Here is an 18,639-nt window from a genome sequence, read left to right as displayed (position 1 = left end):
TTTGTAGGCTGATAAAAATTTCCCTATAATATAAGCGAGCAATGCCCTACATGAGAAATCACGTCTTTGGCATCCATATGTGGTAAAGATGTGGGCCACGAGGAGTATTCGCGTTGTCAGATGCGCAATGTCACGGATTGCGCGGCCTCTGCTGCAGGGGGTTCTAGTCATTCCTCGGGTATGGGTGTGTGTGTTGTTTTTAGCGTAAGTTAGTTTAAGTAGTGTGTAAGTCTAGGGACCGACGAGCGCAGCAGATTGGTCCCTTACGTATTCACACACATCTGAACATTTAAAAAAAAAAAAAAAAAAAGAAAAAAAAAGAGAGATGTAGGTGCCAGGCATTGAATTGCAACAGGTAGATGTTGGAATTGAGCTCCAAAAATACCAAAGACCCTCTAGGCTTATTCTATAAAATCTGATTCAATACAGTCGATTGGGTCTACAATCTTTGTTGGCTTTTTTCGCAACATTCGGCATAATACCAAGCAGGCAAGACGCAGTGCATGAAAATGTAAGTATGGGTTCAGGGGGAACGGGAATGTTTGGCACCATTTCCTTAAAGGAATGAATGCGGGTAGAGCCTTTCAGAACTACTTTATTAACAGAGGAAATGGTACTGTTAAGAGTAGGATAATTATTTCTGACTTCCTCTGCTAGACGGTGCAGGCCACGTGGAAGGCAAGTGCAATGGATTATGGTGGGAGAGAATTCTTTGAGTTTAAACAGGCAGTACCAATAGCGTAAATTCCTTATCCGCGTCTTCTCCTGGCTATTGAATGCGTGCTGCATCCGTTACTGTGAGGTCTGCGTTACTGTGATACGTCTTTTCCAATTCATTAACAGGTAAATGTTGGGTATTTCTGGTGTTGTGGATCCAAATTTCCTCACCACAACGTTAGCAATAGATCCGCCAGAACTGTCAGTGCTATCGTCAACTTAAAGCCAAATATAGAGCTCATGCGTGCCTAATTTCATCTCAGCACTAGCCTTTTCATGCACCTGTTTCAAATAATAATGTCGACACATGTGGTACACTGCGGCAGATGGTACATGTAAAGTGTACTACTCAATTCGGGCCAATACACCAGGCAACTTAACTTCGTAACAACAAAAATAAACATACTCACTATAAGTGTCACCGCTCGATTTGTGTTTTTAATATGTCGTTGTTTTTGTTGGACTCCATTTAAGTAAAGGCTGATTGGGTTTGCCTCAAAGAGACAAAGCGACAAATGCGACGATAACGCGTCATACATAGTTTTGATTATAGTGCGGGCTGTATTTTTCACACATACCGAACAACAAAAAGAAGTAAACGTGTCACAGACGCAGCTGTGTGCTAACACATTAATGAGCTATAAGGACCAGCGCCGTTGCATCATACTCATCCTCAATTTCAGCACCTTATGTAAATTTACATATTATGTCTTTTTTTAAATATGAAAATCTGCTTGTTTGATATTTCTTAGTGCTAATTCAGAAAATAATCGTGCCTTTCTTAAAAAGTCCTCATTAGCCCTTAGTTTTTCGGCGAAAGTTCTATTTATCCATTTTTAAGGCTTCGGTACGAATAAACACTTTTTAGGTTCTGTAATCTTCAAATGCGAACACTAGGGATCACTTAAGGATGTGGAGATTTAAGCCAGCTTTATCTAAACCCGAGGTAAATGCTTACCACCTTAATAACGGCGAGGCCAGTCATATAATAAGTGATCCTCGAAAAATGTTGCTCTGGGACATATCCCAAACCCAACACATTTTTGTGTCATTTTAGACCAAGCCCTTATCTTTAAGAACAACTTATATAAAAAACGTGAACATTACAACTGTTATCATTAGAAAAGTTTATGGGTCAGGACTGGTTGCAGATGAAGGCAATTTGGGTACTACTACACTGTGAGAATAGCTAGTGCTATTAGTACAAGGTATATTCCTTTCCTTAGGTAGTATCGATCGCAAAATGAAAAACACCGTGAAAATCTTTTTTTTTTTTTTAATTTGCAACAGCTACTTTTCTACATAGTCGCAGGTCCGATTTAAATATTTTGTAGTAGCATTGTACTAACTTTCCAGTACTCTCGCAATATAAGGCAGCCGCCTGTGCTCTCCTCCATTTCATTTCGCTGGTCTGCAGCTCGTAATCTGTTCCAAAACGTTATCTTCATAGCTATCCGTTCATTTGTGGTGAGTGCAATTAACGAAAATCAAAATGGATACAAGGATTAGTGAATGAACATTGTAAAGCCCAAATCATCTAAAAACAAACGAAAAATATACCTATTCGAAAAAGCAGATAAAAATTCTCTAGACACCTTCCTGAGACAAAATGTCCACTTGTTCCTAATTAACACTGTAAGTGTGGACCACATACGGCTTGAATTCAAAGAAATAGTGCTGTCAGCAAATGAGATATTTATATACACTATATTAACAAACGACGGATCTGATCCCCCTTGTTACACAAAACGGGTCAGAACACTTTTGTAGAACCAACAGAAAAACAAGTCAAATTTAAACCGACTTAAAATCTCCAAGATTGGAGATCTTTCACAGAAGATCGAAATGTAGCGCGGGCTTCAATGCGACATGCTTATAATAGTTTCCACAGCGAAACTTAGTCACGAAACCTGGCAGAAAATGCAAAGACATTTCGATGAACCATCTGCTAGGCACTTTAATGTGATTTGCTGAGTATCCATGCAGATGTAGATATACGTGTAGATGAAATCCAGAGGGAGCCAAGTCTGGGATGTGTTGTGCGTGATCAATCACTTCAAATCGAGAACGCTACAGGAGTGGCCTGCACAGTGCGGCCGAAGACTGTCATGAAGAAGGATTTGCATGACACTTAAGTTATGTGCGCTGCATGAATTTAGCCGAATTCTCTCAGGAGACTTTCATAATTGGTGGGGGATACCCTTTTCTGCCCTACTGTTCTAAAGTTTTGCACCTCCTTATAGAATTATGATAATTTTGATACATAACTTCTAAAAGCCCTCTACTTTTTGAAATTTCAAACATTTATTGAAGATGGAAAGTCTATATGTGAGAAGGAACATTATAATGAAGGACAAGATTAGTTTTATTATTTTAATTCAAGGAAATATGAAAACAGAACATACATATCTCTACAATAACATGTCATATCAGTGATATGTAAGTTAAATATTAAATACTTTGGTGAAATTTCCATTTAATTTGATCATGTTGTAAAATATTGTGTACCATATCGTGTATCATCAGTGCATTGTTCTGCAGTCTTACTTTAAATGATCTTAGTTTTTCACTGGATCGCTCTTGGCCCTTACAATAGCCCTAACTCTGTCAAGCATGGAGCCGATCAATTTTCTAATGATACTAATGTCAATTTCATAGTGACAACTTTCAGTCATCACAGACAGCTGGCATTTTGGTGCAGACTTCATCTTCTGAACGCCTTTCCCAACGAGTGGCGACAAATTCTCAATTTGATTAGTGCCTGGCGGATTTCCCGGTAACGGAAGTTCGCTGATACCTAATTCAGTCATGGCAAAACGTATCTTAAATTGTTTAGTATGATAAATTAACCAAATCTCACTTTTTATGTGTGGCATGTAGCCAGATCCTTTTGGAAGATCCACTACAGATCCAAGAATGCATCACATTCAGTGAACGTCAGAGGATGCCGGATCACAACTTCGTATTAATCACAGTTTATTATTCCCTCAACAAAGTACAGCCCTCTAACAACTTGGAATGTCATTGCTCCCCACACCATTACCGATGGAGCATGTTTGATGGCTCGCAGAAGGCACACGGTCCATTCCTTCATTGGTCCACACCATAAGAGCTGTGGTCTGCCACTCATAACCGAAAATCGGCTTTCCTCTGAAAATACGACTGTTCTCCTCTGCTCTTTTGCCCAGTTTACGTGCGTTCTGGCCCATGCCAGCCTCTTTTTCCTCATTTCAGCAGTTAAAAATGGTTTCTTCTTGGAAACTCTATACTTCATTCCCAATGCTCAGAGTCTTTTCGTAACAACTGATGAGCTGAAGTCAACTCCCGTTATCTGTTGCCATACTTTGACCAGCTGAACAGAAGTATCATTCTTGTTTCTCCAGCTGAGTCGACGATATATTCTGTTCTCCCAGAGCGAAGATAATAGATGCCCGCTTAGTGGTAAATTTTCCGTGTTTCGTTTGGCCATCAGCTTCTGTAGATTTCGACTCAGAGATAACTCGAACGGTTTAATTTCTTCGCAAATTTCATTGCTGTTTAGGCCTTCGTTGTGTAAAACCTCGTTGCACTATTTTTGTCTAGAGGTTAGTTCATGTGCCTCCACTGTGACAGTAAATACGCACATGCACATTAGGAAGGAAATTTTTAAAAACTCCAGTTATATTTTCAGACCAGATTTACCCAGTGCCAAACCTCAGATAACACGCACAGTACTTCCTGGTGCAATAATGACCAGTATGAGATCACATTGTTGCTAGGTATTGTCTCAAGGCTCCTCAGCCCTCCCCAAAAACAAAATATGAATACATTTGTGAAGATGTGTTACTAAAATAACCAACAATGTAATATACAGGGCTATTACAAATGATTGAAGCGATTTCATAAATTCACTGTAGCTCCATTCATTGACATATGGTCACGACACACTACAGATACGTGGAAAAACTCATAAAGTTTTGTTCGGCTGAAGCCGCACTTCAGGTTTCTGCCGCCAGAGCGCTCGAGAGCGCAGTGAGACAAAATGGCGACAGGAGCCGAGAAAGCGTATGTCGTGCTTAAAATGCACTCAAATCAGTCAATCATAACAGTGCAACGAGACTTCAGGACGAAGTTCAACAAAGATCCACCAACTGCTAACTCCATTCGGCGATGGTATGCGCAGTTTAAAGCTTCTGGATGCCTCTGTAAGGGGAAATCAACGGATCGGCCTGCAGTGAGCGAAGAAACGGTTGAACGCGTGCGGGGAAGTTTCATGCGTCGCCCGCGGAAGTCGACGAATAAAGCAAGCAGGGAGCTAAACGTACCACAGCCGACGGTTTGGAAAATCTTACGGAAAAGGCTAAAGCAGAAGCATTTCTTAAGCAGGAGATTGGAAAACCGATGGATCTGTCGTGGTGGAGATCACGATCAACAATTCATGTCATGGCCTCCACGCTCTCCCGACTTAACCCAATGCAATGTCTTTCTGTGGGGTTATGTGGAAGATTCAGTGTTTAAACCTCCTCTACCAAGAAACGTGCCAGAACTGCGAGCTCGCATCAACGATGCTTTCGAACTCATTGATGGGGACATGCTGCGCCGAGTGTGGGAAGAACTCGATTATCGGCTTGATGTCTGCCGAATCATTAAAGGGGCACATATCGAACATTTGTGAATGCCTAAAAAAACTTTTTGAGTTTTTGTATGTGTGTGCAAAGCATTGTGAAAATATCTCAAGCAATAAAGTTATTGTAGACCTGTGAAATCGCTTCAATCATTTGTAATAACCCTGTAATTGAAGTCAAAGGCGTGCAGTACTTTAGAACATGACTGGAGACGTCTTTAGATGCTCGCTGTGCGCTCAAGCGCGACGTGACGCGATCGATAGAAATAGTAGAGAAAGTGCTCAGCACATCTACGGCAAGCTTGACTGTTTTTTTGCCGTGGCTTCCGTACACCCAGGTAGTCAAAGGGAACTTCTGAAGTATCACCTGCAGTCAAATAACACAACTGTTTACTTAATGCTGAAATACACTGCTCTCTCTAAGACTCAGCTGCTGTGATTAACGGGAACAGACGTCGAATTTAGACAAATATTAGAGTTCCATAGTAAGCAAATGAAGACACTGAGCTGCCTGATTGATATATAGCAAGTCTGAAGATCTCGCTCTATAAATGTTCCAAGTGCATTTACTACAAGCAGTGTCCATTAGGCACAACTATGCACTCGGAATATACAAGCCTGAGAAAAACTTAGCAGATTGATGACATGACAAGTTCCCACTCAGAGCAGAAGTAGATCTTGGTTGCTGGAGGTAGGGCTACCGACATTTTCATAATCTGGACGATTGAACTAGGTAGCACTCGCCTCACTGTCTAATTTTACTTCACATTTTGATTCACCACACGAAAATTTACTTTTTTTTTTTTAGACTGGCTGTTGAACAGAGATGATTATTCGGCCTGGAAAACAGGTTGAAGTAATAACTTCTTCTGGCAAGCAGAAACAACATAGACATTATGCCGGTCAGAGTTTGGCAACGATTTTGTAAACTGTCCCTCACCAAATTGCTTGACACACTGTTTGTGTTGTGACTTGGCAAGACAGCCAAGTCACAATGAGAGGAATTAATAGTAACAAATAAAGTACGTAGTTGATGTAATACTTAACTTTAATCCACAAGTGTAGAACATCTCTCTTGACGGTACATGTTATAACCACAATATAAAATAATATCAAATGCTATGGCGCCTTGCTAGGTCGTAGCAAATGACGTAGCTTAAGGCTATGCTAACTATCGTCTCGGCAAATGAGAGCGTAGTTGTCAGTGATCCATCTCTGGCTAAGTCGGCTGTACAACTGGGGCGAGTGCTAGTAAGTCTCTTTAGACCTGCCGTGTGGTGGCGCTCGGTCTGCAATCACTGACAGTGGCGACACGCGGGTCCGACGTATACTAATGGACCGCGGCCGATTTAAAAGCTACCACCTAGCAAGTGTTGTGTCTGGCGGTGACACCACAGTTTGTATGTGGCCTTGCTTGCCGCAAGCGAAACACTTTGTCTGCTAGCACGCACTTTGTGACGTGTCGTATGCACTAAAACAACGGCCACGGGCAGGATTTGCTTGTTTGCACGTGCTGACGGCGGGACTTAATAGCACGGAACCGATATCTCGGTCTACATCTGACGACGTGAGCCGTGGGCGGAGGGGGTGGCGGGGGGGAGGGGTGGTTGGGAGAGGGGCAGGGCAAGCCGAGCTGAGTCTTGCAGTTGCTTGCTCTTCATAACAGTAATGTTAAGTAACGTGTACTGTGTGATGGGACACACTCATTGACAATACAGCTCTTAAGTCTCAGTTCGAAAGCTTCAGAACAGAGGCCTGAACACGTGCACCCAAAAAATTGTGAGCGATAGGATTCAGAACCAACACATCATCGTAATGTAATACACAGGAATACCTGAACTGACACAATCTTGTTACTGAATGAGTTCTGAGACCCACTGGTTATAGGATTTTCCAGGCTGTTGTTTGATCCGAAAGAATTTTCACCTAGCATCTGCCTCTTGCGACTGAATATGATCGGAAAATTTGGGCAGTTGTTCATCATATGGGACTTCGTCAAGATGAACGTTCAAAAACTACAGCCAAACGATACACTTCCATCTCTACACTTCGTCAGGATGAACGTTCAAAAACTACAGCCAAACGATACACTTCCATCCCTACAGTGAAGAAGAAACGGTAAATTCTCTGGTTTCTTGTGATGTTGTGGGCGTGGAAATGCTCTGTAAGCAGGCCACATGTTCTGCCCAGTGCTTGCCTGGCCCCACACACTCTCGGTACTTAAGCGATTGAGCCACTTGCCACGCTGGTTGCACTTGCACCAAGTGGAGCCAGCGTTGTGAGGCTAATGCTGCTTCTGCCATTCCTTGTAGCGTTTGGAACAACTGGTCAATACGCTGCTCATGTAACTCTACTATTTGTGTAAAGAAACCCGTTAGTGGAGTAAGAGAGGCATGCTATGCACTCTCATTTAACTGATAGACGAAAACAATGCTGTAAAAGTCGACAAATTACTAGAAGGTGCCACAGTGATCGAAAAGAGCGTCCATACAGTCGTCATAATCATATTCTCCGTTTGTATACTGCTGTAACTGATGGGAGCACATGTTGAATGCATATACATAGGGTGGTCCATTGATAGTGACCGAACCAAATATCTCACGAAATAAGCGTCAAACGAAAAAACTACAAGTCACGTTTGTGACTATTAAGCACCATTTATCAAAAAGCGAAAAAAGTTGTCCAACTAAAACATTAACATTTCTATACGTACTACACGAATATGTAATAAAAATGGGGGTTCCTAATTTAAGAAAAACGCAGTTGCCATCCGTTTGATCTATGGCAGCGCCATCTAGCGGGCCAGCCATAGCGCCATCTGGTTTTCCCCTTCAAGCTAGACAAGTTTCGTTCTTTGTAGTTTTTTTTTCATTTGACGCTTATTTCATGAGATATTTAGCCAGGTCACGATCAATGGACCATTATATATATATATATATATATATATATATATATATATATATATATGCAGTAGATTTTTAATTTGACGCTTATTTCATGAGACATTTGGTCCGGTCACGATCAGTGTGTGTGTGTGTGTGTGTGTGTGTGTGTGTGTGTGTGTGTGTTCCACATTTCCTCCTAAATCACTGCACTGGAGCGATTTCAACCAATCTTGCTACACACATCACTTACTGTCTACAAATCATGAAATCATCTGTATAGAGGTAAGAACCACCTACCTATCAAAGGGGTGGGGTTTTGGGTGGATAGCATAGCAGGCCATGACGCCTGAATAACCATACTTCCGTCATTCAGTATTTGAGCATGAGAGCACTCAGAGACTTCCAACAAACTTTACAAGTAATTTGAAACCATTACGAAACTTTTTTCTCCTGACGAACCCTGTTGTGTCCGACTTCCTGGATACTGAGGTGGTTCGTAATAATTCAAGTAACGAGAACACTCTGAATCAGTAGTACTTTATTAATTATAATAAAACTTATCATTGCTCGTCAGGCTCCGCTGTAGCTATGATACTGCACATGTGGCCTTACAGTTCAGAACCCACTCAATGAGCCACGATTACCGAGTGGCGAATTTATACAGGTTTAGAATGTCCGCACAGTGGTTTCACTGCAGTCACTAGAAAACACAAGACCGTAGACACTTGTTGACACATTACTGACAGCGTTGGCGCACAGATACAGTTCCCAGGAGACGGAAGTCTCCTGACTTACCGACGGTTGACACGGGCTATGTCTCGGCGAGTAGGCAGCACAGCGACCTAACTCCGACAAGAACTTCCTTCAATTGGGCAGGATCGGACATCGAACCAAAGTTCCCTCCTGGCCTCTGGCGATGCTATTTCATGCCTGACGTGCGGTGATAGCGCCTTTGAATTACAGGAGGCACACCTTTGCCTAGCATCTCATTGGTGCCTCAAGATACAACTGCTGCGCAGTATCCCTGCACTAGTCGATACTCTCTGCGACTCTCTGAATAGTTGACGACACCATGGCTCTAAATAATTATTAAACATTTTCACTGTTCACGCAATGAAACTGCCGCCTGACGTATGACATTTTTGATTTATTACTTCTTTACTACTAGCTATATTCGTGGAAATCAGTGTTCACATACAATCCGTTCCACAAGAAAGTATACGCTGTTATCTGTATGAAATAAAAGACGCTATTATAAATATATGTTTACATAAAAGTACATGTTGTTAGTAACCAAACAATTACCTAATAGTTAATCCAACCGCCGCCATGATCGATTATAGCTTGGCACCTTTTCGGCATGATTTTCAGGAGGCTCTCTGGACATATGTCCTAATTTTATATGAGAGCTGCTTCTAAGTATTTATTGGCTTTCCTTTAAGCATAACCTTAACATACGGCCAAACACTTCGATCGGATTTGCATCCGGAGACATAGGAGGCCACTCCACCGTGGACACCCCACTGCCCTGTTCCCACTCTGTCCAGAGACGGCTGCGATATTTCTGAACGTTATCGTGTTGAAACACCGCCTCGTTCAAACCAAATAGCTTCTCAATGGACTCCAGAAGCCATTTTCCATAAATTTTCATATTTTTGCTCTGCCTCATGAGGCTTAAGTTATTTTTCTCTCATTTTAAACTGCAGCCGACGAAACAAAACATTCAGCTCTCACAATGATTACCTGTACACTGTGCGAAAGAGCACTGAGTTCAGATTCGAGACCACTAACAGAAGATGTCACTGCGGATGTTAGACTTATAATTATGGCATACACTTTCTTGTGGAACTGACTGTTTTACCACTGAATGTGCCAGAAAATCTATATAATTATAAAGAACATAGTTCAGGACGTAAGACGTTATGAACACTTAGCAGTATAAAAGTAAAACTGAAAGGCGATATGCAGTAGAGATACCGGAGAAAAATGTGTACAGATACTTGTGCAGTATGTTAAAAATATGTGAAATGCCTTTACCAAGAGCATACGCCGGCTAAGCCATCGGCAAAAAACTCATCCTGAGGCCCTGGAATGATTGCAAACAAAACTGATGCACCTGTTAGCTACAGCATGGAAGGAAATACTGTGTGGGTAAGAACCACCAACCTCCTATTGTGGGGAGAGAGATCACGTGGTCACAGGAAGGCATAGGAGGACTGGACAGAGAGAACGGCGTGAGGAGATGGGAAAGATGGACAGAGAGGATCTGTGGGAGAAGATGGACTAATAGGAGATTGGAATAAATGCAAATGCAGGGAACGCCGAGTACTCGGCTAGTTATTCGCACAAATGTAACTCTTGATTTTCTCAGTAAACAAAGATGCAACCGAAGACACTGAGCTGCGTGATATAACGAATCTGAAGATCAGGCACTCTGAATGTTCTAACTGCAGTTACTACGAACCCTGTCAGTTAGACACAACGAACCCCTTTCAATATATAAGTCTGACGTAAGGTCTGGAGAGCGGTTGAAGCGACGTCTGTCCACTAGAAGCAGAAGTAGAACTATAAGTGGACTCGAAACTGAACTTCCGCGCTTCTCCCTCGCGGCCGTATTTCATGCGTCGCCTCGCAACTGCCGTGAGACGTCGCTCGAGTCTCATCCAGATTCCCGCCGCCAGAAGTGGCTGCGTGAAGCTCGAACTTCTTTGCGGCGGTTGACGGCTGGTGCAACATTATCAATGATCAATGATACCGCAGTTTCTATTTCCAGACTAATCAAAGCTTAAACAGACCTCGTAAATCAACATCTCCCACGGCATTCTGTATTTTGTAATGCTGTGCTACCAGAGGAGATAGCTGTAGCCGTAAGAGACTTCCGCAGGTTTAATAAACACAACTCACTTCTGTATCATCATTTACAGATTCTATCGGAAACCAGACTTAAATCCATATTAATCCATCTGGCCTGTGGAAGATGTGCCTCTTGTATATGATGTGCCCCAAAAATGAAAATAGATTTCGCTACAGTTTCTTCCATCAAGTTCTTGCCTTACTACTGATTCAACTAACGTCTAAATGCATTTGAAAAATTGACTTCTATGAGTTTTAAAATTACATAAATTGTATATCAGTGACGTCGAAAGTGAAAATTTTACAGGAAGGTATTTCAGGTGAAGACTGGCAGTCACTGGCGGATAGAGTGAATGAGTTGGCTCAAACTACGTGTATCTGAAAGTGAAATAGTGTTTTACTTTCAAACAATTTAATGGTGCCAACAATGATGCTAGCTATTTTAGAATTCGAACTCATGGTTTTTTTTTTTTTGAGCTGCTGGATAAGCCAATAAAGTGTATAATATTATTCAATATTTGCGAAGCCGTAAATCTATACCTATACATACGAACAACATCAATGAAAATAGTCTACCCACTGGACATGCCGAATTTAAAATCGATAAATGAAACTCCATGGATGCTCGTGTACTTGCCAAAATATAAACAGAAGTTTGATTTCAAGCTTCAATATGAGAAATGAGAGAGATACGTGATTTTATATTTAACGGCAACGTTCAGCTCTTAGCGCCAAAGCAATCAACAAATTTTGATCTGTACTCCTATCCAACAAAATTTTTCCTTCCAATATGTTTACTGCAGTCAACGTAATTCCATATTATACGTTACAACTGCGTCATTTAAAACTTACTTTGCGTGTAGGTAGGTTATATATGATGGTGAGACTACAAATACAAAGGCCTAAAATTCAAACCTCGCCTGTTGCTAGAACTGTCCGTTATTACTTAAGATTCTCTTCCCCTTCCGATGTGATTTGTTAATGTGAAATTTTCCTGATTGCATTGTGGTTCTGAATCCAAGCCATATGTACCTCCATAACTGACTTAGAAGACAGTTTGAGTGCGATGAAGCAATAAATTTTAATTCTACATTAGGACCTTACCTAGAATAGTACTGTGGAGTACAAAAATTTTTGGGTTGAGGACAGCTTATCTTCAGCATATTTATCTTTCGTTACAAAATTATCTTAAGTTTCGCATATTACATCATCGTCTTCCTATAATACCGCTCACTGTTGACCAAATAAATGAGTTAGGATTTGCTATTGTAATTGGTATTCTACTTCTTCTTACCATCTGACTCTATTGTTATGTTATTTAATTATTTATTCATCTACGTCATTACAGATTAGTGTGATGTGTATTCCCAGTTTATTTAAAGTCTTGACATTGTTTCATTTCAGATATAAATATTTCTCAGTTTTGAACGTCCCTCCTGTGCTGAGATGCACTGACTTCGTTTATTGTTTGAGAAGGGTAAGGATTGTAGCTAAAATTGGCTCAACTTCACTTCGCTCTCTCATTTTCTAATTCAAGCGTAGCTCTCTCTATAAGAACTGTTTCACAGAGTTTCTGTATATTTTGGTGGAAATAATGTATTGTTTATTTGTATTCAGTGCGTTAGTGGTTTATGGACCAAAAGGTCCTGGTTTGGATTTCCTGATAGTCCTAGGATTTTCAGATGTCGCTTACCCCTTCTGGTCATATTTGTTGATTTGAGACTTGTCATGTTATACCGTGTTCTAGACTGCAGTTGTAGGTCATCTATAACATCCTGGATGTAATTTCAAACTTTTGAGGAAGACAGTGGCATGCTACCTCGAACAGGACCACGCCTAGGATAGCACTGTAGTGACGAATCTGATTTTCAGGTTGAAGATAGGTTTACCTTTCTTTAATGAGGAGGTTATAGTGTGTAATAATCTCTCATAGAAATAATTCCATGACCATAAAATTTTAATCAATTCCCATTAAACTGTATGTTACAATTTCAGAAAATTTATCTGAGGAAAATTTAAATAAGGCGAATCTCTAAATTGGGGAGGTTTAAATGTTTATGATGTAATTAGAAATAGGATTTCACATGACGTTGCGTGAGTCCTAATGAACCCAGAGTGACGACACGACAGAGCACAGACGAAATATTTTCCAAGAACACTGTGGTGACCGCTGGACAGAAGTTCTGCACATACACTGAGACAATGGATTTAGCAGCAACAATCGGCTGAGGATAGAAAGTGACTGGTGGTCTAGCGGCACTATTACATTTTGATAGTCACAGCTATCAGATAACAAGTAAAATAATTATAAAAATATTTACATCCAAATGTACATAAACATAAATACCTTAACTAGTTCAGTTTAAATTAAATTGTCAGATCAAATGTGGAAAAGTCTTCTCTGACTGAACAATCAGTTCCTACAGTTAAGAGAACACTGAAATTTAATCGCATTTCAAACAAATGCTACAACAAAGCCGAATAAAGGCAAAAGAAAACACAAAATGAAAGAGAGGCGTTGAGTAACTTGAAAAGGAAACCCGCAGTACACTCAAGGATTGAGCTACAAAACATTGCCAGGTGGTTCGTTCAGGCTCTCCAGTGTCGTAGTAACACAGCAGCAGGTTGACATATACGAGGGTGATTTTACAAGTCTGGGAAACTTCCACGAAGGAATGGATTATTATTATTGTGCTTTGCGGTTGGTATAATTGATTATTCCAAGGATCGTGTACTGAATTTGAACAATGTACAGTGTACCGTTCATTGTTGACAGCCGTCTGAATTGGTCGGTGTTTCGACTGCAATCGAAACAGGTGAAAACCGTGTTTCGTGCTGTTACTAAACGTTTTCATTCGACTGGTTGGACTGCCGCACAAATCAAAACATGACTTGATGAAGCACACATGAACACTGCATCATCGGTGAAGACGACTTACTTTTGCCGTAAAGAATTTGAATGTGCTCGAAGAAGCGCTGGTGCTTCGGTTGTCCAATTGAGGTCACCACAAAGGAAGGCATTGACAAAATCCATGATATGATAATGCAAGACCGCTGAATAAAGTTTCGCGAGGTTGCCGAGACTGCAGGTATTCGTACTGACGGTGTCCATAAAATCCTGCACCAAAAGTTGGCTAGGAAGAGGCGGTGTTCGAGATGGGTACCACGATTGCTCTCAGTCGATCAAAAGCACGCTGGAGCTTGTACGACAGACGATCATAGCTAGGCATATCCACCCTCTCCAAAACATGCCAAAGACACCTAACGAGATGTCGCAGTAATAATCATGCGACATACTCTGGGTTGGCTCCTGTCGAGGGGACACGGTGACTTCCTTAACCCAGTCGTGGCTATTCCGAATTGGTGCTCTGCCTCAAATGAGCTCGGCGATATTCATTACCAACAAAAGTTCTACTATGGAGTAGAAAGAATAAAGGTAGGTAGTCACATAGTAATGGAAACGGTCCTGTCTCGGAGATTGTATAGTGAGTTAAACAGTGGGAAAATGGGGAATCATGTGCTGCTGCGAATAGTGTTTCTGCACTTTCCCGGATCACCATCGCCGAGCAGAAATTTCACTGGGGCACAGCAGTTGTTCTCGATACGTCATGGTGTGGGGAGCCATCGGGTTTGACCTCACGTCACGCCTGGTACTAATTGAGGGAACTCTGACGGTACAACAGTACGACATGGGCATCATGAGCCCTCACGAGTTACCTCTCATGCGACGATAACGTGTTTCCATTTTTGAACAGTGCAATATTCGTCAACAAAAGGCACGAGTCCTTCTGTACTGTCTGCTTAATGCCACTTTACTCCCATGGCCTGCACTATCCTCAGCTCTCTCACCAATAGAACTAATGTGGGGCCAGCTTGGACGTCAACCTCGTCCTAGGTCCAGCATCGAGATTACCAAGGACCAGTAACAATAGATGTGTGCCGGCTTGTCTTGGGAGTGAATACTGCGGCTTTATAAAACGCTTCCCAGCTGAATTAGTACATGCATCCAAGCAGGTAGGGTTGCTATTTTAAATTGATAAATATGGGCTAACACTGCGAAGTTCAAATGTGTGTGAACTCCTAATAGATCAAACTGCTGCGGCCATCGATCCGTAGACTGACACCCTACTTAAACTAACTTATGCTAAGAACAACACACACGCACCAATTCCCGAGGGAGGACTGGAACCTCCGGCGGGAGGGTCCTCGAATCCGTGACATGGGGCCTCAAACCACGCGGCCACTCCTTGCGCCACACTGCGCCGTGTTTTGCAAAGTTGACCCTACTTTGTGATCGCTGCAGTAACATCAACAAGGATTCTTAAACTGTGGACTTTCTCTACGTATCCTCCTTCCCTTCTAAGTGTTCCACGCATTTTAATCAGGTAGCGCTATAAGAACACGAGCTATACGGGAACGACTTCTCTTTATTACATATGGCATAGTGGCTCAGACGCTTCTGGCAACTCCAGACGCCAGGACTACGGTTTCTGGCTCTGGTGGATTCTTACCAATCTTTCTAGCGCCACTCATGTTACGTCGCTTAAGTGCTCTTCGAAGATTATGTCCAAGGCAACGGAAAAATTAAATAAATCATTTAGGAAAAGGAAACAAACACACAACTGAGCAGCTGTAATCGTCAAAAATTGCTATCGTATTTCCGAAAATAGTATCACTTAGTATAAACTACACCTCGATATACAGGCTTTAATGGGTAAGTGCAGGTATTGCTATTCGTGACCGAGGACGGTGTACTGAAAAATATTACACCTGTAATCACGTCATTTGCAGACTAACAGTTATAGGTATCAAAAGTTGTATGTTTCTTTTTTTTTGGATGGTACCTCCATGTTTGTGTGGGAAGTTCATGCCAATGACGCTTATTTTCCCATGGGCAGCAGATCATGTGTTCAAGTGTGGGTGCGTGGACGTGAAACGGTTAGTTTATGTAGTGTTGGCATAAGAGCCAACTCTGTGTTGCTAGAGGAGGCCGAAATGCACGCGTTTAATTACGAGCTGACCGGCGCGAGGTCTGGAACAGCTAAAGGAATTAATAGTAGCAAATAAAGTAAGTAGTTGATATAATACTTAACTTTAATCCACAATTGCAGAACATCTCTCGATGCGGTACATGCTTCATAATATTAATTATCAATTGACTACGGCGCCTTGCTAGGTCGTAGCAAATGTAGCTGAAGGCTATGCTAAACATCGTCTCGGCAAATGAGAGCATAGTTGTCAGTGAACCATTGCTATGAACGTCGGCTGTACAACTGGGCGAGTGCTAGTACGTCTCTCTAGACCTGCCGTGTGGTGGCGCTCGGTCTGCGATCACTGACAGTGGCGACACGCGGGTCCGACGTATACTAATGGACCGCGGCCGATTTAAGGGCTACCACCTAGCAAGTGTGGTGTCTGGCGGTGACACCACGGTTTATACTGACAGACGTTGTCCACTTATTGGTGCAGTTACGACCATTCAGAAAACACTAGGTCGTAAAGTTTGTAATGTGTTCGTGGGAAGACTATTGGACGCAGAGGAGAAGCAACCAACAGACTAATTTATCTACATATTAATGTGCTACATATAAAAATATTTGCACTATTACCGGTTACGCCATATATTTTCCACTACTGAATAAATCTGGGTTGGCTGTCTCAGTAGTCCATCTACCTCATGCTTGAGAATGTTCTTGAAGTTCAGCATGTAGGTTTGATATCCAGTTCGCCACGGGCAGAACACCGCATCGTTATGTTCAGCATGACGCTGAATTAAAATTGTACGAACCTCAGCAACCCAATGACGACGTTTTCATTTATATTGTTTGTAATTCACACTGATGAGTCGGTCTGCGGCAGGATTGAGATCGCACCATTTTGAGTACCGTTCTGTTAACTCTCCCGCAGTTAGCTTCAATCATTGTTGGCTTTCAGTTACGAAAGATACATTGTTTATGAAACATTATTATAGTCTGGGGAACACCAGTCACACGCGCGAGCTCTGTTGCCACAATCTGAAACAAAGTAAGTCTGTATTATTTTATTGCTTTCCTAGATTCAATCGATCTTTCATGTGCGTAAATTTGGACTTACTGAAACTGACTGCAGTTACCTTCCGTGTAACCTAGTATTCCCTTTATTTTTAGATTGCGGAAGAAATATCCAAAGGAAAAAAAAACTTCGGACAGAGTTTAGCAGGTATCCTAATGTATGACTGGAATGGTTCAATGAGCTGAGTAATGAAGGTGCTCACAGTGACAGCGCTGACTCAGAGACTGAGGACTGTGTTCATGAAAGCGGTCATGATTCAGGAACAGAACAAAAAGTGCCAGAGAATGATGAATATAAGTCACAGGAAGAAGTAACTCTTTTAGGGAAAGATGGAATAACTAAACGGAGGAAAACTGAATATGCTACCATTGTTAGAAGCAGATCTTGTAATATTATTACGCATTTGCCTGGAGCAACAAATCATGCTCGTATAAAAAAGACAGAAACCGAAATTCTAAATATGTTCTTGGATGAAAACATAATAAGCATTACCGCAACATGCTCTAATACATTTATCAGTGAAGTTCATGGTAACTTCTCTAGGGAAAGGGATGCTAAAGAAATAGATGCGATAGATATCAGAGCTTCCATTTTTTTGTTATACCTGTGTGGATCTTTGAGATGTTCGAGGAAGAGTGTATCGAAATTGTTAGATAACTCAAAGGAAAACGGACTTGAATCATGTTATTTATGCATAAGTGAAAACCGATTCAGGTTTCTGTTGAGATGTCTTGGTTTTGAAAATATACGTGATAGAGATGTTCGCAGCGAGACTGACAAGTTGGCTTCTATCAGAGAGGTACTTGAACTATTCACGAACAATTGCCAAAAATATTTTTCACCTAGTGAATATTTTACAGTTGACGAATAGCTTTTGGCGTTTAGAGGAAATTGCCAATTCCATTCAGGCAATATGTCCCTAGCAAACCAGCAAGGCATGGGTTAAATGTGTTTCCTTTGGTTGATGTAAAAACAGCTTACACTTTGAATTTAGAAGCGTACATTGGTAAGCAACAAGAGGAACCATGTAATGCCAGTAATTCAGCTGAAGATAATGTTCGTCGAATGGTCGAACTGTTACAAACGTTAGAAATATTATACTGTTTACGAATATTAAATGTATTATATTTAGATTTAATAAAAAATCATAAACTCAGTCGTAAAGACCGTTCAAAGTATACAAATAGACCGCTTGCTTTGTGGATGACACCTGCCTCGAATGGAGATTGTGTGTCATATTATCAAAAAAATGTTCGCAACAATAACACTTTTTTTCTTTTTTCACTGAGTGGCCTGTCAGTACGCCTGACATACCACTAGACAGTGGTCTTGGGGCCGAAACCAGTCTCGGTTTTAAATAGAAATAAAAGTGGAACTGGTGCTGAAATTTTATTCAGAACCATTGCCTCAGTTGCGGAACCGTCACTCATATGTTCGTCACTAATACTAATATGTCTTTGCAATACTTCCTGTTGTTTTCGGATTGTGATTCCACCACCGACGCCTGGAAGACGTGAGGCTAACCATACA

This window comes from Schistocerca piceifrons, chromosome 4 (genome assembly GCF_021461385.2).
Source record: "Schistocerca piceifrons isolate TAMUIC-IGC-003096 chromosome 4, iqSchPice1.1, whole genome shotgun sequence".
Taxonomy (NCBI): Eukaryota; Metazoa; Arthropoda; class Insecta; order Orthoptera; family Acrididae; genus Schistocerca; species Schistocerca piceifrons.
This window is presented reverse-complemented; position numbering follows the sequence as displayed.